The following is a 27,681-nucleotide window of genomic DNA, read 5'->3' on the forward strand; positions in this document are numbered from 1 at the left end:
TAAGTGAAGGACCGGCCGAGCATAAAGGGATTTAATATTATGCAACTTCTAGCATATGATCAACCGAGCGAAGGTCGATTGAGCAAGAGTGTTCATACACACTCGGCAGGCAAATCCCGACCGAGCGTGAAGGACCAGCCGAGTATAAAAGCATTTAGTCTTATGTAACTTCTAGTATATGATTTACCGAGCGTAAAGGGACCAAGCATAAAGGATTGACCGAATATAAAGGTATTTAGCCTTACAATGTTTCTTATACATATCTGGCTAAGAATAGTTTAATAGAAGATATCCCAAAATCACATAGGATTGGCTTAAATAGTTAACCAAATACATGTGATACATTAATAATATGTGAATAATTGTTAGAATGTATACTAAAAGCCTAGCTTTTTATAAACATTTATTATGAAATAAGAATCACATTGGTCAAATATTTACATTTATATGCTAAATGTAGTTGTTCATTTAATTTATATTGTAGATAACATGGTGTGTGGTGTCACACTGAAGATCATGTTATCAGTTCCTTATAAATTATAAATTATAGCTCATAACCAAGATGAAATAGAATAAACCATTGGAATGATTGTAGTGTAGTTAGGTATTAGTATATCTTGACTATATAATTACACTAGTACACTATGTGTGTATTGAGCAGGACCATTTGAGGTAGTTTCTTTTATACTGACTACATAAAAGAACATGACCTATGTTATTATGGAAGTGCATACTCTTAATCATGATATAATAACAAACACATACACTTAGTATTTGTTTCTTTAATTTATCAATGGATGAGATTTAGTTCATTAAATCAATAGGCCCGATAAGTTGGGAAATGATATTATTTATATGATGTGTTGTTGATTATAGAAGGAAACTGTGTCATAGTAATTTAGGTTGATGATGTCCCCTTGAGAAACTCATAAGGATTGTCATGTAAACCCTGCAGGTGGACTTAGTTCAACATGACGATAATGTTGAGTGGTACTACTCTTGGAGCTAGATTAATTAAGTGAGTTGTCAGTAATTCATTTAATTAATAGACATTCGATATCTTAAATACAGGGAGATTAGCGCACTCATGATAAGAAGGAGCCCATATTATAATATGGGATTGGTGTGGTAGTTCAATAATAACTCTTTAGTGGTGTGAGCTATTATTGATGAACTTGAGTTGGGTGTTCGGGGCGAACATGGGAAGATCAAGCTCATCGGGAGACCAAAACCAATTCCTCCTCTTGGTCCCTGTCGTAGCCTCTTATTTATAAAGTCTTATATCCACCTAAAATCCAACTTCTTACCCATCCCAATGTAGCCGGCTAAGCTAAGCTTGGAGTTCAAGCTAGGGCCGACCAAGCCATTGAATGGGGCTAAGTTGGCTGGCCAAGCTTGGAGCCCAAGCTAGGTGGCTGACCATAATTAATTAAAAAAGGTGTTTTAGTTTTTAAAATCTTTCCTTTTGTGGAAGCCATGATTTAAAAAAAAGAGTTTTTAAAATTTTAAAAATCTTTCCTTTTATAGATTTCTACAAAGGATTAAAAAAAAGATTTGATATCTTTCCTTATTTGTAGTTATCTATAATGTTTAAAAGAAAAATTTTAATTTTTGGATAAAACTTTCCTTTTTTGTAATCATCCACATGTTTTAAAAGAGAGATTTTAATTTTAAAAGTTTTCTTTTATAACCAACCATGAAGGAAATTAAAAGAGAAATTTTTATTAAAATTTCTTACCGGAAACAAATAAGGATGTTTTAATTTTATGTTTAAAACTTTCCTTATTTGTGGTGTTAGAGGTGGCTGGCCATGACAAGGTTTAAAAGGAAGTTTTAATTAAACTTTCCTTCTTAGTCATTGGCAAGGAAAATAATGAAGTTTTAATTATGTTTAAAACTTTCCTTTTTTGCCATGACCAAGGATTATAAAAGAGAGGGAGGGGTTACCCCATGAGAGAACACATCTTTTATTCTTCCTCTTTTATTTCTTGTGGTCGGCTCTTGCTTTTCTTTCCCTTCTCTTTGTGGCCGGTGGCATCTACTCTTGGAGATTAATTGGTGGCTAGATTTTTACTTGGAGAAGAAGGAAAGAAAGGAGACATTGTTTCCTAGCATCTCTTGGAGATTGGTTGGTTGCCGAAAGCTTGAAAGGAAGAAAAAGGCTTGGGTGGTTCTCATCTTGGTAGATCATCGCCCACACGATGTCCAAGATAAAAAGAGGAATACGACAGAAGATCAAGAGGTCTATAAGCTACAAAAAGGTATAACTAGTTATTTATTTTCGCATCATAACTAGTTCATCTTTTTGTATAAATCTTGAAATACCAAACACAAGAGGCTATTGGTTTTATGTTATCATTTTGTTATCGTTTTTTGATTTCATGTTTCGATATTGTGCTTCTATTGAGGTCTCTATAGTTAAACTTAGTTTACTGTAAGAAATTAAATATCCATTTTCTTTGAAAGGCTTTGTCTAGGTAGTGGTGGATGATCCCATACCCAATAAGGCCTAGTGCATCGCCACGTTTGACCTGGAAGCCGATCTTTGAAATAGATATTTAATTAGCTTCTGTAATATGGTTTACTTTGTGAAGAACACATCGGTTAAATTAAGAGTAAGAATGTTAAACATCGTTCCCAATCCAAATTTAACTTCTGACGGACAACTTAGATTAATAATGTAAAGGATCGTTTGCAATCCAAGTTTGGACTTTAGTAGAGCACAAGGGTAGCTAGGAAAGTTCTATGCTTGTACAAAATTATTATATAGGGGAATAGAACGGTATCCAGGTGTAGCAACCAACAATAATATGTGATTATATGACAGCTTGGCCAATTTGGTTGGAAATGGTTTTTGGAAACTTCTGCAGGTATGCTAAACGACAAAGAAGGTACATCTGGGGTATAAAAAAGATTCCTTAAACTATTATCACAGGTTACGTCATCTCCTAACAAACTCTAACAAACCGAGGTCCACCTCATGGCTGCGGAGGTTATATAAGGTGGTATAAAAATGGGAATTATCTCTGTTGAAAAGGTACATGCAATATCATCACTCAAACCCTAACTACACTACAGTTTCACTTTAGTTTACTGTTCTTCTTCTTTCTTCCAACGAGGGAACTGACTTGAGCATCGGAGAGCCTAGCTAGGGATTCCCAACCTGGTCTTAGATTACTGACGCTTTATTGGTTGATCTCGTGGTGTGCAGGCGAGGCCGTTGTCTTCAGATCTACTGCATCGGAGGCTTCATCGACATTCATTTGCATCTCTTCCGATCCATCAGAGTTCTTATCATCTCCCACCAGAGTTCCTTCATATCTTCTAGCATTCATCTTCTTCGGAGTCACCATCCACCCTAGCTAGTGCTTTATCCCGCAGCTTTCAGACATGATCAAATTTGGCATCGTGTGTGGGAACTTCTATTTGAATATGAAGTTATGTGATGGAGGAAGCTAGAAAACTTAACACTATTACCTTAACTCAAGAAGATCTGGAGTTTCTCATTAGTGCGAGGGTGCAGAAGGTGTTACAACAACAATAGCAAGCTAATACAGGTGGTACGTTGCCGGTAGTAGCAAATCCAACGATTTCAGTCACTGATCATCAAAGAGAAAGAGGTATGGAAGAAGATAATCATACTTATTTATCTCCTGCTCTTGTTTCTCCTACCCAACATCCACGAGACTTTTTAATACTCCTTTGAAATAAGGAGGATGAAGGGTTATGCTTCAAGAGTCCTCTGGTGAAGCACTGGTAAGAGAAAGATGTAAAGGAAAAATGGTGGCCAGTGATAGTTCTCCTAAGAGAATTGTCACTCCTTTCTCTCAGAGAGTGTTAGATGATCCGCTGCTAAAACACTATCAGAACTTAAATATTAGGGAATACTTTGGAATAATAGATCCAGAGGATCATATTCTTAAATTTGAGAATGCAGCTCTACTTCAACAATTTATCGGCGGTGTTAAATGTCAGATGTTTCTTACTATATTTGGAGGTGTGGCTCAGAGATGGTTCAAGAGGTTGTCGGATAATTCTATCAGGCGTTTCAAGGATTTTCGCAAAGTATTTCTTCATCATTTCTCTAGCAACCAAAGGTATCATAAAACTTTTTGGAGTCTTTTTTCTATAAGGACCTAAGGAAAGTATTAGAGCTTATATTAAAAGATTTAATCAAGTGGCTATAGATGTTCCTACAACCACTACAAAAATATTGGTGAGTGCTTTTTCTCAGGGACTCAATGATAATGATTTCTTCAAGGATCTGGTGTAGAATCCTCCAGCTAATTTTGATTTGTTAATTGAATGAGCTACTGAATTTATTAATGTTGAGGAAATACAAGCTGCTCGTAAAAGGGAAAACGTTCCTTCTATCCCGGCTCCAATCAATGAACGCCCTATAGTTCCTGTTCAACCTTCCAGAGGACCTCGTGCGGGTCCTCCACATCATCATCCTGAGCCACGACCACAAGCAGTTCAACATGTGGAAATGCCACAAGAGATTCCGAGAAGGTGGTGCACGTATAATCTTTCAGGCACCCATAATATAGAAAACTGCTTCGCTTTGAAGAACTAGTGAGTAAACAATGCTCGCTATCGTCGGTGATCTCCTAACCAGCGACCGTATCCAAGGCAAAACAACTGCTGAAGATGGAATACCAGGTGGTTGAACCACAACTGGGAGTGTTACAACTGCCGGTTGGGCAAGCTCAGGTGACTAAGCGAACGTAATAGGGTGTATTTTGTGGATGGTACAGTGAGAGTACGCTACATGTATATGGGCTTACCTTAGGTTCATACCTCTGATCTCCTCCGAATATGATATTTCATCAGAAACGGAGGCTTATCTTAGGACATGTATGTTGTACATCTTTTCTTGATGATATATATTTACCTTTCATCAAAAAAAAAAAAAAATGATAACAGGAGGACCTATTGATTGTGATTCAATCTGGGTAAGAAAATCACATGCTCGACGACTGAAGATTCATGTAGTTGGATGCATCCTAGAGAGGACGACTTGACCTGAAATCAGTTTCGGGCCCAGAGATCTGGAAGGGGTAGAAGTACCATATGATGATGCTTTAATAATTAAGGTTATTATAGCTAATTATAATATTTCTCGTACTTTCATTGATATAGGGAGTTTTGTCAATATCATCTTCAAAAAAGCTTTTGATCAATTGCAGATAGATCCGAGTGAGATTCAGCCCATGGTGACTCCTTTATATGATTTCACGGGCAATGAAGTACAACTACTCGACCAAATAAGGCTGGCCATATCTTTAGGGGAGGAGCCCCTAATGAGGACCAGAAGATCTTACTTCATGGTGGTTGATGCACCTTCTGCTTATAATGTTATATTGGGTCGGCCAACCTTGAATGAATTTCGGACAATCATTTCTACTTTTTGTCAAAAGATAAAATTTTCTATGGATGATCAAGTGGGAGGGGGGGGGGAGGTGTGAGGAGATCAATTGATGGCACCCAAGTGCTATGTGGAGATAATTAAGACAGAAGCAATACTGCCCGCAAAACTCAAAGAATGAAAGTTAATGCCATTCAAGAAAAATTGCCTGTCCTGGTATATGAAGAAAAGGAAGAAATACAAATCCAAGTTGGTCGGCTAGAGGCTGTTACTTATATAGTCACCGAACTGGATCCTCCATTCAAGATTGAGTTGATACAGTGCTTGATACAGAATAATGATGTATTTATTTGGACACCTAAGGAAGTTACGGGTGTCTCCCCTCTTGTAATGGAACACACATTACATGTATATCCGGATGCTCAACTGGTTAAGTAAAGGAAGAGAGATTTTGGAGCTGACCAAAATAAAATCATCAAGAAGGAGGTGGGCAAACTGATGGATGAAGGTTATATTCAAGAGGTTCAATTTCCCAGTTGGTTAGCAAATGTTGTCCTGATTTCTAAACCTGGAAACAAGTGACGAGTATGCATTGATTTTCGGGATCTCAACAAAGCCTGCCTGAAATATTATTATCCACTGCCTCGCATCGATCAAGTGGTGGATTCTACAGTCGGTTGTGAATTTATTTATATGATGGATGCCTACCAAGGCTATCATCAAGTCCCTCTCACCAAGGACGATCAAGAAAAGGTTAGTTTTATAACAGCCGAGGGTACTTATTGTTATAATGTTATGCCCTTTGGATTAAAGAATGCAGGAGCTACCTACCAGAGGCTCATGAATAAGGTCTTCCGAAAGCAAATTGGGAGGAACATGGAAATATATGTGGATGACATACTGATTAAATCTCTTCAAGCTACTGATTTATGCAAGGATGTAGAAGAGACGTGTAGAACTCTATGACAATATGGGCTCAAGCTCAATCCTTGTAAATGCTTATTTGGAGCTAAGAGTGGCAAGTTTCTTAGCTATATGGTGACAGAGCGGGGGATAGAAGCTAACCCCAGCAAGATCCGGGCGCTCCACAACATGGACCCTCCACGTAATATGAAGGAAGCACAGAGGTTGACCGGTTGGATCACTGCTTTATATCGCTTCATCTCTAGATCGGCCAACTGAAGCTTCCATTTCTTCAAAATATTCTAGAAGGCTACTAAGTTCCAGTGGGATGAGAAGTGTGACAAGGCGTTCCAAGAATTAAAAGACTATTTGTCAACCCTACTTGTCTTAGCTAAGCCTGTAGTAGGAGAAACTTTGTGGGTTTATCTTTCAACAAATGAGTATGTTGTGGGCTCAATATTAGTGAGGTAGGAGGAGAAGGAACAATAACCAGTGTATTTCCTAAGTTATTTATTAAAAGGAGCCGAGTGTCAATATACTACACTCTAGATATTAGCTTATGCATTGGTGTTGGCAGCTAGAAGATTGCGTCCTTATTTCTTATCACATACAATTATAGTATTAACTAATAGTACCCTCGGCCGAGTACTCCTCAATCCAGAAGCATCCGGGTGGATAATTAAGTGGACAATTGAACTTAGTGAATATGATATACAATATCAACCTCAGTCGACGATCAAGGCACAAGCTTTGGCTGACTTTATAACAGAAATACAAGGTCCAGAAGAGGAAGGAACTTGGAAAATATATGTAGATGGGTCTTCTACTCGATAAGACAGTGGAATTGGAATTCTTCTTATATCCCCAAGGGAGGATCAGGTGCAACTTTCCATCCGATTGAATTACAGGGCCACTAACAATAAGGCAGAATATGAAGCATTGATAGCAGGCTTACAAGCCGCTCGATATGTAGGGGCCGCTTGGGTTTGGATCTATTCTGATTCTCAATTGGCAGCACAACAGTTAACAGGTAATTTTGAAATCAGTAATGATCTACTCAAGTTATATGCATATGCATTTGATAAATTGAAAGCTGAGTTTCAGGAAGTGAATATACAGAAAATTTCTCGATCAAAAAATTAGGTGGATGATGAATTAACTAAATTAGCTTCAACCATAGTACCCTGGAGCTTAGACTGGCCTGTAGAACAAATAGTATTGGTGTCTTGTATTGAGAGACAGGCCAATATAGAAATATAAGGTGATTGGAGAACACCAATTATATTATTCTTGCAACAAGGCATTCTACCAGCTGATGAGAAGCAAACGAGGGTGTTCAAGAAAAGGGCCACTCGGTACACTATGGTGGGTAATCATCTTTATAAAAGAGCTTTCTCCAGTCCTCTACTTAAATATATTAGAATAGAAGACATACAGTATATTGTATAAGAAGTTCATCAAGGTTCATGTGGTAGCCACATGGGAGGGAGATCTCTAACTCATAAAATATTATTGATAGGATATTTTTGGCCTACTTTGTAAGAAGATACAGCTCGGCTAGTAAGAACATGTATGTCTTGTCAGAAACATCAAAATATTTCACATCATCCTACTCAGTTATTGAAAACTTCTATAGTATCCTGTCCTTTTGATCAATGGGTTATGGATATAGTAGGCCTGTTTCCTATGGTGACTGCATAGAGGAAATTTCTATTGGTGGCTGTAGATTATTTCTCAAAATGGGTGGAAGCTGAACCATTGGCTAGAATTTCTGAACACACGGTTATTAAATTCTTATGGTAGCATATTATCTATAGATTTGACATTCCACACAAGTTAGATTCTGATAATGGAAGGCAATTCCAGGGAGTAAGAATTAGAGAATGGTGTGCTGATTATGACATTACACAGGCATTCACCTTCTATGACCTATCTACAGAGTAATGGGCAAGCAGAGGTAACTAATAGAGAAATTATTAAAGGGCTCAAAAATTAAATTAGATCATGTTGGTGGTAGCTGGGTAGATTAGTTGCCTGGTGTATTATGGGCACATCGTACTACTCCTCGAGAAGCTACAGGAATAACACCATTCCACTTAGTATACGGTGGTGAAGCAGTAATCCCTATTAACATGATAGCAGGAGTAATGCAACCCGAGGTAATATTAACATGATAGCAATAGTACCAACTGACGGTGACTCTAACCGGGTGAGAAAGTCACATGCTCGGTGGTTGGAGATTCATCCGGTCGGATGTAGCTTGGAAAGGGCGACCGGGCCTGAAATTAGCTTCAGGTCCAGAGATCTGGAAGGGTAGAAGTGCCCCATGATGATGCACTAATAATTAAGGCAGTCATAGCCAATTATAATATTTCTCATACTTTTATTGATATGGGGAGTTCTGTTAATAATATTTTCAAAAAAGCCTTTGATCAGTTGTAGATAGATCTGAGTGAGCTTCATCTTATGGTGACTCCTCTGTATGGTTTCACGGGAAATGAGGTTCAACCGCTCTGATCCTATCTAAGATCGGCGGGATGAAGCGCTGGGATGGTGGATGACTGATAACTTTGATGAAGATGACTAATAACCTTGGGACGACGTCAACGAACAACCATAGATCTGAGAAAATCAAAGCAGATCTAGAAGAAATCTCGATGAAGAAGACTCACTCCAAGAGATCGATCACCAGAATCCCAATAAAAGATCCCTGCGCACCACGAGACCAACCAACAAAGCGTTAGTGACCTAATACCAGGGTGGGAATCCCTAGCTAGGCCCTCCGACGCTTAAATCAGTCTCCGGCGAGAAGAAGAAGAAACCAAATCGTGGAATTAGGGTTTGATGCGTATGTTTGTGTAAGTTCGCATACCTGGCCAATGGAGAAGAATTTCCTTTTTATACCACCTCATTTAACCTCCACAGTCATGAGGTGGACCCCGGTTTGTTAAAGTTTGTTAGGAGATGATGCCAGTTCAACCTGTGAAAATAGTTTAAGGATTTTTTTTTGTACCCCAGATGTACCTTCTTTGTCGTTTAGCACACCTGCAGAAACTTCGAGAAACCATTTTTTGCCTGATTAGTTGAGCTGTCATATGGTCACATATTATTTTCATATTGTTTATACATCACATGCGTTTGATTAATTACCTAATCTTGTTATAAGGATACCTTCTGTTACGATAATCTTGATCGATAATTTATACTCGGCCAGCTACTCATACTCGGCCAGTTTCTCATACTCGACCGGGTTTTGCATGTTGGATTTATATGTTCCATCTATTCTTTATGTTCGGCCGATCCCTTGTGTGTTATACGTCCTATTCCGCATAGAGCTACATGCTTTTATGCTCGGTCAGCCTTTTAGTAATACATACTCAGTCGACCTTTCCTACTCGATCGCCCTTCATTTGCCGAGCGTACTCCGACACTCTAGATCATATAAGGTTAAGTGCCTTTATGTTCGGTTGGTACCTTAGGCACAACCAGTCATACATGCTTGGTCAATCTCTCCCCCTAGGTCGGTCTTTGTCTGTCGAACTCATATGCCCGGCCGATCCATTACACTCGACTGGCCTTTGCCTGCTGCGCATAGTGTATTTATTCTATTATAAGACTAATACTTTTATACTCGGCCTATTGGGACTTTCGAGTCATAAAAATCGCTTTTTGTATTACGGAAACCCCGAAGTCCCATGCCACCGGATCTGTGCAAAGATAAAATTTTCATGTACATGTTTTCTAACCTAGATCTACTCTAAATCTACATGGTAGAGGTTTATACCTTTGATGCAAAGCCCTTCGCTTATCCCGCTCGTCCAAGAAGATGCCGGATCTCAAGGGTGTCAAGTGAACACCCCTCTATGTGTATCCACACGAACAATTAGGTAGAGAAAAACCTCTTAAGTGTGCTAGCACTCAAGGAGGTTTCGGCCAAGGAGGATGAGAGGGAGAGCAAGAAGAGAGGAGGAAGAAGATGAAGTTCCACAAAACAAAATGTAACTCACACCATCAATTAAGTGGTTGGCCACTTCAAAAGAAGGGGTTTTAAACCTCCATGGGATATCAAGAGTCACAACTCTTGATCTCCCTCATGATGTGGCACCCATATAAGCCAACCTTGATGATGTGGAACATCATCATTGGCCCACTCTATGCCAACTCACAAATGAGGTGGCATTGGTCAAGTCAAACTTGACCTTTCATCTTCCCTTCTCAAGTCAAGTCAAACTTGACCTCTTCTCTCCCATTGTTGATCAAATCTAACCATTTGATTCAAGTCAACTTAATTTAATGAATCTATATTCATTAAATTAAATTAATTCAATGAGTCCAAGTCTAAATTAGACTCATTTAACATATGAATCAAATTAAGTCCAACTCAATTAGTTTAATTTGGATTACTCTTAATCCAATTTAGTTCATCACATGAACCTAATCCTCTTGGTTCATCAAATGAACCTAATCTTAATCTAATTGCCCTTTGTGTGTGATCCTATAGGTTCTTGTAACGTTGACAATGCTCCTAAACCCATTTAGAAGCATAAGTAATGAGCGGTATCTAGCAACACATCATTACTACCCAAATTACAAGAATGTTGAGATCCAACATCACCTTGTGACTACTAATTGTGACCCTTCACAATATATGATAATGTCCTTCTATCCTTGACATCTAGATTGATCAATCTGAGGCATAGACGGTGTCATCCTCTGATCAATCTAAATCTTGAACTCCAAGTAGACTCACTATAATCAAATGAGCTCAATATCTCATATTGACTCATTTGGGCATGACCATGCACTTAGTGGTCTCACTCTATCAAGAATAACGATGTCTCTCCCATTATATAGGAGGGATAGATCCCATCTACATCACTCACATCCCTCCGCATAATTTGTTACATACCTAGTAATCGCCTTTATAGTCCACCTAGTTACGGGTGACGTTTGATGAAGCCAAAGTATGTAACTCCTTATGTAGGGAACCATGGTGACTTCAGGTCCAAGGACTAATTGTCATACTAATAGCCACATGAGAAAGTATATGATACTCATATAACGATCCATGATACTTTCTCATGGCGAGTCATTCAATATACATTCTCCAATGCATACCCATGTGTCAACTTGATATCTCTATATCCATGACTTGTGAGATCAAGTCATCGAGTTGACCTACATGCTAGTCTCGTCGCATTAACATTGTCCCTGAATGTTAATACTTGACTAGGAATGATTAAGAGTGATGTTCTCTATATCATCTCACTATTGATTCAATCAATCGATTGATATAGATAAGAACCTTCTACTCAAGGACGCTATTATACTTAGTTATTTGGCACCAATACAAGTACATATAATAACCATAAAGAAATACCTTTATTTATATACAAGAATATGATACAATGAGTCCATACAACAATCATCAAATGATTGGCTCTAGGGCTCTAACTAACAATCTCCCACTAGCACTAGTGCCAATCAGTGTAGGCTCAAAGCCCCAAGGACCTAGTGTGACCATCATATTTTCTCTGTGCCAAAGCCTTGGTCAAGGGATCTGCAATGTTAGTCTCAGTGGGTACTCTGCAAATCTTCACATCTCCTCTATCGATGATCTCTTGAATGAGATGGAAGCGCCGTAGTATGTGTTTGGTCTGCCGGTGTGAGCGAGGTTCCTTAGCCTGTGTAATTGCTCCATTGTTGTCACAATAGAGCTCAATGGGATCAGCTATACTAGGAACCATCCCAAGCTCAGTAATGAACTTGTAGATCCAAACTGCCTCTTTTGCTACTTCTGATGCAGCAATATACTCGGCCTCTATTGTAGAATCAGCAACTGTGTCCTATTTCGAACTCTTCCAGCTCATAGCATCACCATTCAAGCAAAACACGAACCCAGACTGCAATCTATAATCATCCTAGTCAGTTTGGAAGCTGACATCACTGTAACCCTTTACAGCTAGCTCGTCATCGCCTCCATATATCAAGAAATATTCTTTAGTTCTTCTCAAGTACTTAAGAATATTCTTGACCGCTATCCAGTGACTTTCACCTGGATCTGACTGGTATTTGCTCGTCATGCTCAAAGCATACGAGACATCAGGATGAGTACATAGCATGGCGTACATGATAGATCCTATGGCTGAAGTATAAGGGATCTTATCCATGCGGTCTCTCTCCTCTCTAGAAGAGGGACATTGAGTCTTCGAAAGACTCACACCAATGGACATCGACAGAAATCCTTTCTTGGAATTCTGCATGGCAAACCATAGTAATACCTTGTCAATGTATGTACTCTGACTTAGGCCAAGCAATATCTTAGATCTATCTCTATAGATCTATATGCCTAGAATACAGGCTGCTTCACCTAAGTCCTTCATTGAGAAACAATTCCCTAACCAAGTCTTTACAGACTGCAGCAAAGGGATGTCGTTCCCAATGAGTAGTATGTCATCCACATACAATACAAGGAAGACAACTGTGTTCTCAACAACCATCTTGTAGACATAGGGTTCATCTTCATTCTTGATGAAACCAAACTATTTGATTGCATCATCGAATCGAAGATTCCAGCTCCGAGAAGCTTGCTTTAATCCATAAATGGACTTACGCAGCTTGCATACTTTGCCAGTATGCTGTGGATCTACAAAACCCTCAGGTTGTGTCATGTACACATCCTCGAGTAAGTTTCCATTCAGAAACATGATTTTGACATCCATATGCTAGATCTCATAATCGTGGTATGCTGCAATAGCAAGCATGATCCGAATGGACTTAAACATCGCTACTGGAGAAAAGGTTTCATCATAGTCAATACCATGAATATGCTTCAAATCTTTTGCTACCAAACGACCTTTATAAATAAGTCCATCCATGCCAGTCTTTCTCTTAAAGACCCACTTACACCCAATAAGTTTTACCCCTTCAGGTGGATCAACCAAAGTCCATACTTAGTTGGTGTACATGGATTCCATTTCGGATCTCATGGCCTCTAGCCATTTCTTAGAATTTGGTCTCATCACAGCTTCTTGATAGGAGGTAGGCTCATTCTCAATGAGCATAGCGTCATTATGGTCAGACAAGAGAAATGAGTATCTCTAAGGCTGACGACGTACCCTATCAGACCTACGAAGAGGTATGTCTACATGAACTGGTTGTTGTTCCTCAACTCCTTGTGGAACAATCTCATCATCCACAACACTTTATGGTTCCAGTTCAACTTCCATTAAGGCTTCAGTGCTATGGTCCATATCCTGAACTTCTTTAAGATTAAACGTACTCCCGCTAGTTTTTCTAGAAACAAGGTCCCTTTCTATAAAAACTCCAGTCTTAGCCACAACTAATTTGTGTTGACTAGGAATGTAGAAGTAATATCCCTTCGTTTCCTTAGGATATACAATAAAATAGCACTTATCAGATTTGGGTCCTAGTTTGTCTGAGACTTAATGTTGAACGTAAGCCTCACAACTCCAAATCCTCATAAAAGACACCTGGGCATCTCTCCCAATACATATCTTATATGGTGTCTTTATCACAGCCTTGCATGGAACACGGTTAAGTATGAAGGCTGCTGTGTCCAGAGCATAGCCCCAAAGAGATATAGGAAGATCTGTGTGACTCATCATAAACCGTACCATATCTAATAGGGTACGATTCCTCCTTTCGGATACACCATTCCACTGTGGTGTTCCAGGAGTAGTGAGTTGGGATAGAATCCCACATTCAGCTAGATAGTCACGAAACTCATGGCTAAGGTATTCACCACCTCGATCTGATCGAAGTATCTTAATACTCTTACCAAGCTGGTTTTGCACTTCATTCTTGAATTCTTTGAACTTTTCAAAGCTGATTTATGTGTCATCAAATACACATAAGCATATCTACTAAAGTCATCAGTAAATGTAATGAAGTATCTATAACTACCCCTGGCAGCAATATTGAAAGGGCCACATACATCACTATGTATACGTCCTAACAAGTCAGTCACTCTCTCGCTGTGTCCACTAAAGGGAGTCTTGGTCATCTTGCCCAGTAGGCATGACTCGCATGTCTTATATGATTCAAAATCAAATGAGTCCAGCAAACCATCTTTATGGAGCTGGGATAAGCATTTGTCATTTATATGACCTAAGCGACAGTGCCAGAGATAAGTTTGATTCATTTCATTTGATTTGAACCTTTTAGTATTTATGTTATAGATGAGGTTCTCTAAGTCTAGAATATAGAGTTCGTTCATCAGAGGTGTACTACAATAGAACATATCATTTAAATAAACTGAACAACATTTGTTCTTTATTATAAATGAAAAACCTTTCTTGTCTAAACAAGAAACTGAAATTATGTTCTTAGTAAGAGAAGACACATAACAACATTCATCTAATTCTAGTACAAGCCCAGAGGGTAGAGATAGACAGTAAGTTCCTACAACAACAGCAGCAACCCGTACTCTATTGCTTACTCATAGGTCCACCTCGCCCTTCGTCAATGCCCTGCTATTTCTCAACGTCTGCACATTAGTATAAATGTGAGAAGCACATCCGGTATCTAATACCCATGATTAAGAAATAGAGAGATTAACTTCTACAACATATATACCTGAAGTAGAAGTCTCACTTCTCTTCTTCTTAAGATCTTCCAAGTACACTTTGCAGTTCCTCTTCCAGTGCCCGGTCTGACCGCAGTGGAAGCAGGTAGCATCCTTGACAACCCCTCCTTTGGGTTTCAGTGCCTTGCCTTTGCCCTTGGCTTGGGACTTTCCCTTACCTTTAGGCTTGCCCTTGCCTTTGTGCCTTTGCACCATCAAAATGGAGTTGGTCTTAACCTTCATAAGGTTGAACTCAGCAGTTCTTAACATGCTTAGCATCTCGGGCAGGGGTTTATCAATTTCGTTCATGTTGTAATTTAGAATAAATTGGTTGTAACTATCTGGCAAGGATTGCAAGATCAAGTCAGTGGATAGCTCTTGGCCAAGTGGGAATCCCAACCTCTGTAGGTTTTCTATGTACCCAATCATCTTGAGTATATATGAACATACGGGAGTCCCGTCTTGCATCTTGCACTGAAACAGTGCCTTAGAGATCTCGAATCTCTCGTGCCTAGCTTGTCCTTGATATAGTTGACGAAGATGTTCAACCATATCATAAGCACCCATCAACTCGTGTTGCTTCTGAAGCTCAGAGTTCATGGTCGTGAGCATGAGACAAGACACATCTAATGCGTCATCTTGATGCTTTTTATAAGAATCACTGTCAACTCGCGTGGCAGTGGCAGGAGGTGCCTCGGGAATGGGCGTCTCTAGGACGTACAGTTTCCTTTCCTGAGTGAGAACAATTCTCAGGTTCTTGTACCAGTCTAGGAAGTTAGCTCCATTGAGCTTGTCCTTATCAAGGACAGAACGCAAGGAGAAGGTGTTCGTGTTTGACGACATGGCAATCTACAACAGAAAATGCAGAAAATAAATATCATATTCCACTTAATCATTTAATTAGACCTTTAGCTAAATGATGCTCCCACTGAATTCTATAATTCATGTGGGACAAGATCCACATCATACTACGCCTTGAGTTAGCTTTGGCTAAATCGCCCAAGACTTAGTATGATCGGTAGGTAACTAATTACCAATTACATCTCCATGCAACTCTTGTTTATAGGATCAATATCCGCATTTATATTAAAACTTGAGTTAGCTTTGGTTAATACGCCCAAGAGTTAATATAAATGTGATTTTGTCCTATCTTCCAACCATTGGAAAATACCTATAGTTATACCCAATCCAATTGAGTTAACTAGTTATACTCAATCTGATTGAGTATGTACTCACCCAGGCATTGATAGGCGGGACCAAGATTGTCCCTCTGCACCCTACCAAGATAATATGCGTTGCTTTGCTTTGGCAGATTCAACAACAACATGTGATCGAGGTAGTGATGGGTATCACGGCATGGTAGGCATTTCGAGTTGACACGATTTAGATCTAATCTAATCGTTAATGTGTATCATATACGTGATTTAGATCTAATCTAATCGTGGTGCATCATATACGCGATTTAGATCTAATCTAATAGTTAAGGCACTAATTAATTACTCTACTCTAGCATGCATCACATACACACACACAAGTAATTAATTAAATTGTGGTTTGTCATGGCCCTACTATGATCTTCTCAAGACAATGAGAAGATCGGATGGTCAACCTAGGGTCAACAGCTTCTCCAAGCTCCCTTTGACCGCCATGCGTTGCTCGCACCCTCCTCGTAACTCCTCCTCGAGTGGACCTTCCACCGCTCCAATTTTTTTATACATTACAAATTTGAAACTCGAGTTACATTCGAGTCTAAAACTATTCTACAACAGGAATATTAAAATAGAGAAAGGCACGACGCGCAAGTCGCATAGCAAATACAACATGCACATCACACAAAATGGCGCAGAGGCTATAATATGAATTACAACACATTTTGTCCAATCTTATTGGGTATTTGAGCCATGACCATCACAAAAATTATACATAATTCTAAATTATATAATTTCCATAAATTTCTATAATTTTTCTACTATTTTTACAATTTTATGAATTACAACTTCCTGGCGGTCCCGTTTAGAGGTTTTCAGGTGCGATCGCAGGACAATGCCCCTTGCGGGGTTAGGGGCAGCACCCTTTCTCGTGAAATGAGTCTCACGAGTGTCCCACGACGATCATACAGTGCCCTAAGCCGCTGTCCCAAAACATTTGGGCGAGACCTTACCATTTCGGAAGGTGTTTCTCGGTAGTCGAAGCCTACAAGTGTCCAAACACTTGTTGCTTCGCTTCTACGAGAAAAATACCCATAAAATACATAAAAATAGTAAATATACAGAAACTTACAGATCTATAGTTTTTCATAAAAACCAAAATAAAACACGTACACGCTTCGCACGTGGCTCTGATACCACTGTTGGGACTTTCGAGCCACAAAAATCGCTTTTTGCGTTGCAGAAACCCCGAAGTCCCATGCCACCGGATCCGTGTGAAGATAAAATTTTCGTGTACATGTTTTCTAACCTAGATCTACTCTAGATCTACATGATAGAGGTTTATACCTTTGATGAGAAGCCCTTCGCTTATCCCGATCGTCCAAGAAGATGCCGGATCTCAAGGGTGTCAAGTGAACACCCCTCTATGTGTATCCACACGAACAATTAGGTGGAGAAAAACCTCTTAAGTGTGCTAGCACTCAAGGAGGTTTCGGCCAAGGAGGATGAGAGGGAGAGCAAGAAGAGAGGAGGAAGAAGATGAAGTTACACAAAACAAAATGTAACTCACACCATCAATTAAGTGGCCGTCCACTTCAAAAGAAGGGGTTTTAAACCTCCATGGGATATCAAGAGTCACAACTCTTGATCTCCCTCATGATGTGGCACACACATAAGCCAACCTTGATGATGTGGAACATCATCATTGGCCCACTCTATGCCAACTCACAAATGAGGTGGCATTGGTCAAGTCAAACTTGACCTTTCATCTTCCCTTCTCAAGTCAAGTCAAACTTGACCTCTTCTCTCCCATGGTTGATCAAATCTAACCATTTGATTCAAGCCAACTTAATTTAATGAATCTATATTCATTGAATTAAATTGATTCAATGAGTCCAAGTCTAAATTAGACTCATTTAACACATGAATCAAATTGAGTCCAACTCAATTAGTTTAATTTGGATTACTCTTAATCCAATTTGGTTCATCACATGAACCTAATCCTCTTGGTTCATCAAATGAACCTAATCTCCATCTAATTATCCTTTGTGTATGACCCTATAGGTTCTTGTAACGTTGGCAATGCTCCTAAACCCATTTAAAAGCATAAGTAATGAGCGGTATCTAGCAACACATCATTACTACCCAAGTTACAAGAATGTTTAGATCCAACATCACCTTGTGACTACTAATTGTGACCCTTCACAATATATGATAATGTCCTTCTATCCTTGACATCTAGATTGATCAATCTGAGACATAGATGGTGTCATCCTCTGATCAATCTAAATCTTGAACTCCAAGTAGACTCACTATAATCAAATGAGCTCAATATCTCATATTGACTCATTTGGGCATGGCCATGCACTTAGTGGTCTCACTCTATCAAGAATAACGATGTCTCTCCCGTTATATAGGAGGGATAGATCCCATCTACATCACTCACATCCTTCTGCATAATTTGTTACATACCCAGTAATCGCCTTTTTAGTCCACCCAGTTACGGGTGACGTTTGACGAAGCCAAAGTATGTAACTCCTTATGTAGGGAGCCATGGTGACTTCAGGTCCAAGGACTAATAGTTATACTAATAGCCACATGAGAAAGTATTTGACACTCATATAATGTTCCATGATACTTTCTTATGGCGGGTCATTCAGTATACATTCTCCAATACATACCCATGTGTCAACTTGATATCTCTATATCTATGACTTGTGAGATCAAGTCATCGAGTTGACCTACATGCTAGTCTCGTCACATTAACATTGTCCCTGAATGTTAATACTTGATTAGGAATTTATTAAGAGTAATGTTCTCTATATCATCTCACTATCGATTCAACCAATCGATTGATATAGATAAGAACCTTCTACTCAAGGACACTATTATACTTAGTTATTTGGCACCAATACAAGTAAGTATAATAACCATAAAGAAATGCCTTTATTTATATACAAGAATATGATACAACGAGTCCATACTACAATCATCAAATGATTGGCTCTAGGGCTCTAACTAACACGGCCAGCTATTTATACTCCACCAGCTGTTCATACTCGGCCAACTGTTCATACTCGACCTATCTTGGCCTGCCAAACTTATGTGCCTAGCCGATCCTTTACACTAGACCGGCATTTGCCTGTCGCGCGTAATGTATTCTTTCTACTGTAAGACTAAGTACTTTTATACTCGACCAGTTGTTTATGCTCGGCCTATCTTGGTCAGCCAAACTTATGTGCCCAGCCGATCCTTAACACTCGATCGACATTTGCCTACCGTGCATAATGTATTCTTTCTTCTGTAAGACTAAGTACTTTTATACTCGACCGGCTGTTCATGCTCGACCTATCTTGGCCTACCAAACTCATGTACTCGGCCGATCCCTTACACTCGACCAGCATTTGCCTGCCGTGCATAAGGTGTTCCTTCTATTATAAGACTAAGTGCTTTCATACTTGGCCGGCTATTCTTGCTCGACCTATCTTGGCCTGTCGAACTTATGTGCTTGGCCGATCTTTGCCAGCCGCGCGCAGGACAATACTCTTGCCTAATCGGTCCTCTTTCGAGCGACCTATCATACCCGGTCGGTCCTTATTCCCTGAGTGCACCGCTATACCTTCCTTGTCTTATCCTCCTATTTCCTCTTTGCTACCAAGGGTCCACATATCATAGCCCATATCACTAGCCTCCCTTTCAAGTCTAGTCGAAGGAGGTGTGACCGACTGACTAGACTTGAGTCTATTTCTGCCCCTTTTGATATTTCTGGTAGACACAGTGTGACAACCCCTTCTACAGTGATCCCGTGACCCCTTCTACAGTAATCTCATGATCCCTTTTAACAAGTTAAATAGGGGTGTGATCCTGTTGGTCGCTACATGGAATTCCGTTCTGTTTCCCTATTCAAAAATTTGTATAAGAATTGAACTTTTCTTAAAAACCCATGTGCTCTACTGAAGTTAAACTTAGATTGCAAACAGAACTTAACATTATTAATCCAAGTTGTCCTTCAGAAGTTAAACTTGGATTGAAAACGAAACTTAACATTTTTACTCCAAGTTCAACCGATGTCTTCTTCATAAGTTAAACCATATTACAGAAGTTGATTAAATATCTATTTCAAGGATTGGCTTCCAGGTTAAACATGGCGAGGCACTAGGCCTTCTTGGGGTATGAGATCATCCACCACTTCCTAGACAAAGCCATTCAAAGAAATTGGATTTAAACTTCTTACAGTAACATTAGGTTTAACTACAGAGACCTCAATAGAAGCACAAGATCGAAACACAAAATTGAAACACAATCGATAGCACAAAATCGAAACATAAAATCGCTAGCCTCTTGTGTTGGTATTTCAGGATCCATTCAAATAAAACTAACTAATTAATTCGAAGCGAAAACAATTAATTAGTTATACCTTTCTTTGTAGCTAAAGACCTCTTGATCTTTTGTTGTATTCCTCTCCTTCTCTTGTACGTTGTGTGGGCGACGATCTACCAAGATGAAATCCACCCGAACCACTTCTACTTCTCCAAGAAAATCCGACCACCAAAGGATCCCAAAATAGAAAACTTTCTACTCTTCTTCTTCTCCTCCAAGTAGCCGACCACCAAGGAGATGGAGCTTCTTTTGTTGGAGTGTATACTGAAAGCCTAAGCTTTTGTAAACATTTATTTTGAATAAGGAGTCACATTTGGTCAAATTATCTACATTTATTTATAGTTGTTCAATTAATTTATATTGTAGATAACATAGTATGTAGTGTCACATACAGAAGATGATGTTATCAGTACCTTATAAATTATAAACAGTAGCTCACGACCAAAATGCAAAGGAACAAACCATTGGAGGGTCGTAGTGTAATTAGGAATTAGTTTATCTTGACAATATAATTACACTAGTACACTTAGAGTGTATTGAGTAGGACCATTAGAGGTCGTTTCTTTTATGCTGACTTTATAAAGAAACAAAGACCTCAGTTATTATGGAAGTGTGTGCTCTTAATCCTAATATAATAACAAGCACATATATTTGATATTTATTTCTTTAATTTATCAATGGGTGAGATTTAGTTCGATAAATCAATAAGACCGATAAGTTGGGAAATGATATCACTTATAGTGTGTGTTGTTGATTATAGAAGGAAACTGTGTCCTAGTGATCTAGGTTGATAATGTCCCCAAGATGAGCTCATAAGGATTGTCATGTTAAACCCTACAGGTGGACTTAGTCCGACATGATAATAAGGTTGAGTGGTACTATTCTTGGATTAAGATATTAATTAAATGAGTTTCCAGTAACTCACTTAATTAGTGGACATTTGACATCTTAAACACATGAAGATTAACACACTCATAATAAGGAGCCCAAAAATGTAATTTGGGATTGGTGCGGTAGTTCAATAATAGTTCTCTAGTGGAATGAATTATTATTGATAAAATTAAGTTGTGTGTTCGAAACGGCATAATTTTATCGGGAGACCAAAACCAATTCCTCCTCTCGGTCCCTATCGTAGCCTCTTAATTATAGAGTACTATACCCACCTATACCCACCTTCTATACCCACCTAAAAGGGGCCGACCAAGCTAGCTTGGGGATCAAGCTAGGGCCGGCCTAAGCATGGTTTATGGGTGGCCGACCCCAGCTTGAACCCAAGCTAAAGGGGGCCGGCCCTAATGAAATTAAAAAGAATTTTAATTTTAATTTTTTCAACATGTGGAAGATATAATTTAAAAGAGAGATTAAAAATTAAAATATCTCTTTTATATGTCTCTACAAAAGATTAAGAAGAGATTAAATCTCTTTCCTTATTTGTAGATTAAAAGGATGTTTTATTTTCTTCTTTGTAAATTATCCACATGTTAAAAAAAAAAAATTATAGAAATATCTTTTTATCAACCATGAAGGGATTTTTGAAGAGAAATTTTATTTTTAAAATTTCCGGAAACAAATTAGGAAGTTTTAATTTGTTGATTGAAACTCTCCTAATTTGTCTTTTTGATTGTGGCCGACCATTGTATGGATAAAGAGGAAGTTTTATTTAATTCTTCCCAATTAATTCATGTCAAGGAAAGTTAAGGAAATTTTATTATAATTAAATTTCCTTATTTGCCAAAGCTAAGGAATATAAAAGAGGGGGTTGGGGTGCCTTCATGACAGACAACTTCTATTATTCTTCTCCCTCTTTTCTTCCTTGGTGTGGCCGGCCCCTTCAAGCTTTCTCTTCTCCTTGTTGTGGCCGAACCTCTTCTTCCTTTTGGAGATCTTGTTGTGGCCGGATACATGCTTGGAGAAGAAGGAGAGAAAGCTTATATCCCTTGGAGCATTGGTGGTGTTTTCTCTTCATCCTTGGAGGTGCACTTGAGTTGGCCGAATCTTACAAGGAGGAGAAGAAGGTGCATTGGTGGTTTCTCATCTCGGAAGATCGTTGCCCACACAACGTCCGAGGTTAGAAGAGGAATACGGTAGAAAATCAAGAGATCTTCCTAAAAGGTATAACTAGTATTTTTTCTTTCCGCATCATACTAGTTATTTTTGGAAATAATACCAAATACAAGAGGTTTACGATTCTAGTATTTCGAATTTGTTTTCGATGTAGTGTTCTTATGTTTTTCTTTTCCTTGTGATTTGATTGTTCTTTTCGGTTGACCTAAAGTTATTTAAGGAAATTAAATATTAACTTTCCTTAAAATGCTTTGTCTAGTCGGTGGTGGTTGCTCCCATATCCAAGAAGGCCATGTGCCTCGCCACGTCAGTACTGGAAGCCAATTTTGGAAATTAATATTTAATAGAATTAATAACCTAGGTGATTTGGATCAAAAGTGTTAAGTTTCGCAGGAGATCTAAGTCTAAACCTAAAAGAACAAATAAATTAAACTTTGGATCAAACGTGTTAAGTTCCGCAGGCGATCCAAGTTTAATTTAAAAGAACACATGGTAGCTAGGAAAAGGTTCAGATCTCTATACAAAATTTTTGTACAGTGGAACCATTAGGTTTTCTGAGTAGCAACCAACAATTAGCTAAAGGGGGCCGGCCCTAATGAAATTAAAAAGAATTTTAATTTTAATTTTTTCAACATGAGGAAGATATAATTTAAAAGAGAGATTAAAAATTAAAATATCTCTTTTATATGTTTCTACAAAAGATTAAGAAGAGATTAAATCTCTTTCCTTATTTGTAGATTAAAAGGATGTTTTATTTTATTTTTTGTAAATTATCTACATGTTAAAAAAATAAAATTATAGAAATTTCTTTTTATCAACCATGAAGGGATTTTAGAAGAGAAATTTTATTTTTAAAATTTCCGGAAACAAATTAGGAAGTTTTAATTTGTTGATTGAAACTCTCCTAATTTGTCTTTTTGATTGTGGCCGGCCATTGTATGGATAAAGAGGAAGTTTTATTTAATTCTTCCCAATTAATTCATGTCAAGGAAAGTTAAGGAAATTTTATTATAATTAAATTTCCTTATTTGCCAAGGTTAAGGAATATAAAAGAGGGGGTTGGGGTGCCTTCATGACACACAACTTCTATTATTCTTCTCCCTCTTTTCTTCCTTGGTGTGGCCGGCCCTTTCAAGCTTTCTCTTCTCCTTGTTGTGGCCGAACCTCTTCTTCCTTTTGGAGATCTTGTTGTGGCCGGATACATGCTTGGAGAAGAAGGAGAGAAAGCTTATATCCCTTGGAGCATTGGTGGTGTTTTCTCTTCATCCTTGGAGGTGCACTTGAGTTTACCAAGTAGAAGATTTGTTCCCTGTGGGTTACACGGATTTTGATTTCCAATCAGATAGGGACAACAGTAAGTCTACATCAGGCTATGTGTTTACTTTAGGAGGTGGAGCCATTTCATGGAGGAGTGTTAAGCAGAAATGCGTTTCGGACTCAACCATGGAAGCTGAGTATGTAGCAGCCTCTGAGGCAGCTAAAGAAGCAGTATGACTCAGGAACTTTCTAATGGACTTAGATGTGATTCCTGGTTTGCCCAAAATCATCACAATTTATTGTGATAATAGCGGTGCAGTTGCAAACTCGAAGGAACCACGAGCCCATAAGGCAAGTAAACATATAGAGCGCAAGTACCACCTGATACGAGATATCGTGAAGCGAGGAGAAGTTGTCATCGCCAAGATTGCATTAGCAGATAACCTGGCAGATCCTTTCACTAAGGCCCTTCCGGCGAAAGCTTTCGATCGGCATGTGGAGGGAATGGGAATCAGATGTATGGCAGAAGATATGGCAGCTTAGTCATTAGTATAAGTGGGAGATTGTTGGAGTGTATACTGAAAGCTTAAGCTTTTGTAAACATTTATTTTGAATAAGGAATCACATTTGGTCAAATTATCTACATTTGTTTGTAGTTGTTGAATTAATTTATATTGTAGATAACATAGTATGTGGTGTCACATACTGAAGATGATGTTATCAGTACCTTATAAATTATAAACAGTAGCTCACGACCAAAATGAAAAGGAACAAACCATTGGAGGGTCATAGTGTAATTAGGAATTAGTTTATCTTGACTATATAATTACACTAGTACACTTAGAGTGTATTGAGTAGGACCATGAGAGGTCATTTTTTTATACTGACTTTATAAAGGAACAAAGACCTCAGTTATTATGGAAGTGTGTGCTCTTAATCCTAATATAATAACAAGCACATATATTTGATATTTATTTCTTTAATTTATCAATGGGTGAGATTTAGTTCGATAAATCAATAAGCCCGATAAGTTGGGAAATGATATCACTTATAGTGTGTGTTGTTGATTATAGAAGGAAACTGTGTCCTAGTGATCTAGGTTGATAATGTCCCCAAGATGAGCTCGTAAGGATTGTCATGTTAAACCCTGCAGGTGGACTTAGTCCGACATGATAATAAGGTTGAGTGGTACTATTCTTGGATTAAGATATTAATTAAATGAGTTGTCAGTAACTCACTTAATTAGTGGACATTTGACATCTTAAACACAGGGAGATTAACACACTCATAATAAGAAGGAGCCCAAAAATCTAATTTGGGATTGGTGCGGTAGTTTAATAATAGTTCTCTAGTGGAATGAATTATTATTGATAAAATTAAGTTGTGTGTTCGGGGCGAACACGGGATACTTGATTTTATCGGGAGACCAAAACCAATTCCTCCTCTCGGTCCCTATCGTAGCCTCTTAATTATAGAGTACTATACCCACCTATACCCACCTTCTATATCCACCTAAAGGGGGCCGACCAAGCTAGCTTGGGGATCAAGCTAGGGCCGGCCTAAGCATGGTTTATGGGTGGCCGACCCCAGCTTGAACCCATGCTAAAGGGGGCCGGCCCTAATGAAATTAAAAAGAATTTTAATTTTAATTTTTTCAACATGTGGAAGATATAATTTAAAAGAGAGATTAAAAATTAAAATATCTCTTTTATATGTTTCTATAAAAGATTAAGAAGAGATTAAATCTCTTTCCTTATTTGTAAATTAAAAGGATGTTTTATTTTCTTCTTTGTAAATTATCCACATGTTAAAAAAAAAATAAAATTATAGAAATTTCTTTTTATCAACCATGAAGGGATTTTTGAAGAGAAATTTTATTTTTAAAATTTCCGGAAACAAATTGGGAAGTTTTAATTTGTTGATTGAAACTCTCCTAATTTGTCTTTTTGATTGTGGCTGACCATTGTATGGATAAAGAGGAAGTTTTATTTAATTCTTCCCAATTAATTCACATCAAGGAAAGTTAAGGAAATTTTATTATAATTAAATTTCCTTATTTGCCAAAGCTAAGGAATATAAAAGAGGGGGTTGGGGTGCCTTCATGACACAACTTCTATTATTCTTCTCCCTCTTTTCTTCCTTTGTGTGGTCGGCCCCTTCAAGCTTTCTCTTCTCCTTGTTGTGGCCGAACCTCTTCTTCCTTTTGGAGATCTTGTTGTGGCCGGATACAAGCTTGGAGAAGAAGGAGAGAAAACTTATATCCCTTGGAGCATTGGTGGTGTTTTCTCTTCATCCTTGGAGGTGCACTTGAGTTGGCCGAATCTTACAAGGAGGAGAAGAAGGTGCATTGGTGGTTTCTCATCTCGGAAGATCGTTGCCCACACAACGTCCGAGGTTAGAAGAGGAATACGGTAGAAGATCAAGAGGTCTTTCTAAAAGGTATAACTAGTATTTTTTCTTTCCGCATCATACTAGTTATTTTTGGAAATAATACCAAATACAAGAGGTTTACGATTCTAGTATTTCGAATTTGTTTTCGATGTAGTGTTCTTATGTTTTTCTTTTCCTTGTGATTTGATTGTTCTTTTCGGTTGACCTAAAGTTATTTAAGGAAATTAAATATTAACTTTCCTTAAAATGCTTTGTCTAGTCGGTGGTGGTTGCTCCCATATCCAAGAAGATCATGTGCCTCGCCACGTCAGTACTGGAAGACAATTTTAGAAATTAATATTTAATAGAATTAATAACCTAGGTGATTTGGATCAAAAGTGTTAAGTTCCGCAGGAGATCCAAGTCTAAACCTAAAAGAACAAATAAATTAAACTTTGGATCAAACGTGTTAAGTTCTGCAGGCGATCCAAGTTTAATTTAAAAGAACACATGGTAGCTAGGAAAAGGTTCAGATCTCTGTACAAAATTTTTGTACAGTGGAACCATTAGATTTTCTGAGTAGCAACCAACAATTAGTATCAGAGCTAGGGTTTTGCCTCTGTGTATTTGGTATTAGTTTAATTATGCACATGTCATACATAATTTAGGCAGGATAATAGTAGGATGTGCTAACTTTGTGGATGCAGAATCCAACTATTATGGCTTATAGTTTTATGTGTGTGATTGGACCCTTGGACATGTCAAGGGCATTTATTGTGTGTGCATGATTGTATTATAAAATATAGCAGGAGCTGTATTTAGTTTTATTAGAATTTTATTTTTGATCTAGATACATGTACATTCCTTTTATGGAATATAGGATTGAAAAATGTAAAATTCTATTTATGTCGCGGATCGAATCTTGCAAAGCGTGGAACCTTCTGAGGACCAGAGGTGCAGCGGAACAAGGAGCAAGATGGATGCGACAGTTAGACCCGGTGGCGGTGGCCAAATATGGCAGCAGCTTGGGATGACAACACACGGAGGACAACTATAGATAAAAGCCATAATAGTTGAAAATTAGATTTTCTATTTATTGCTTTTATATTGTGCTGTGTGTGTATGTTAGTATACATGTTTAGTAGACTAGCATAGTTAAAATTCCTCATTTATAAATAACTAAGTGGGAGAGGGATTTTAAATAAATTCCACGGTCTCCATTACTGGTTTGTAAGTGATGCAAACAAGTTTGCGCGTTGGCTCTGAGTGCCTTTCTCCATATCGGATGAGCTTGTTTGTGGATCACTAGAACAAACTTCCATTTGGGATGACTATAGGAAGTTAATTAAGAGCGTGTGATCTTCCCCATCGGAAGGGGCACAATCTTATTAATGGACTTAGTGTCAAGTAATGGTATACACTTAGGCACATCTAATAGTATCCTCCCCATCGGAGTCACTGCTATTATTTGTGAGACCAAAGGACACCAACTATTAATTTTATTTGTCAAAAAATTAGGTTGACAAGATAATAAAATTAATGGGTTAAAACCCTCCTTTTACAAATGTTGAATTTGTATACGTCCACACTATCGTGGCATACAA

This window comes from Zingiber officinale, chromosome 3A (genome assembly GCF_018446385.1).
Source record: "Zingiber officinale cultivar Zhangliang chromosome 3A, Zo_v1.1, whole genome shotgun sequence".
NCBI classification, from domain to species: domain Eukaryota; kingdom Viridiplantae; phylum Streptophyta; class Magnoliopsida; order Zingiberales; family Zingiberaceae; genus Zingiber; species Zingiber officinale.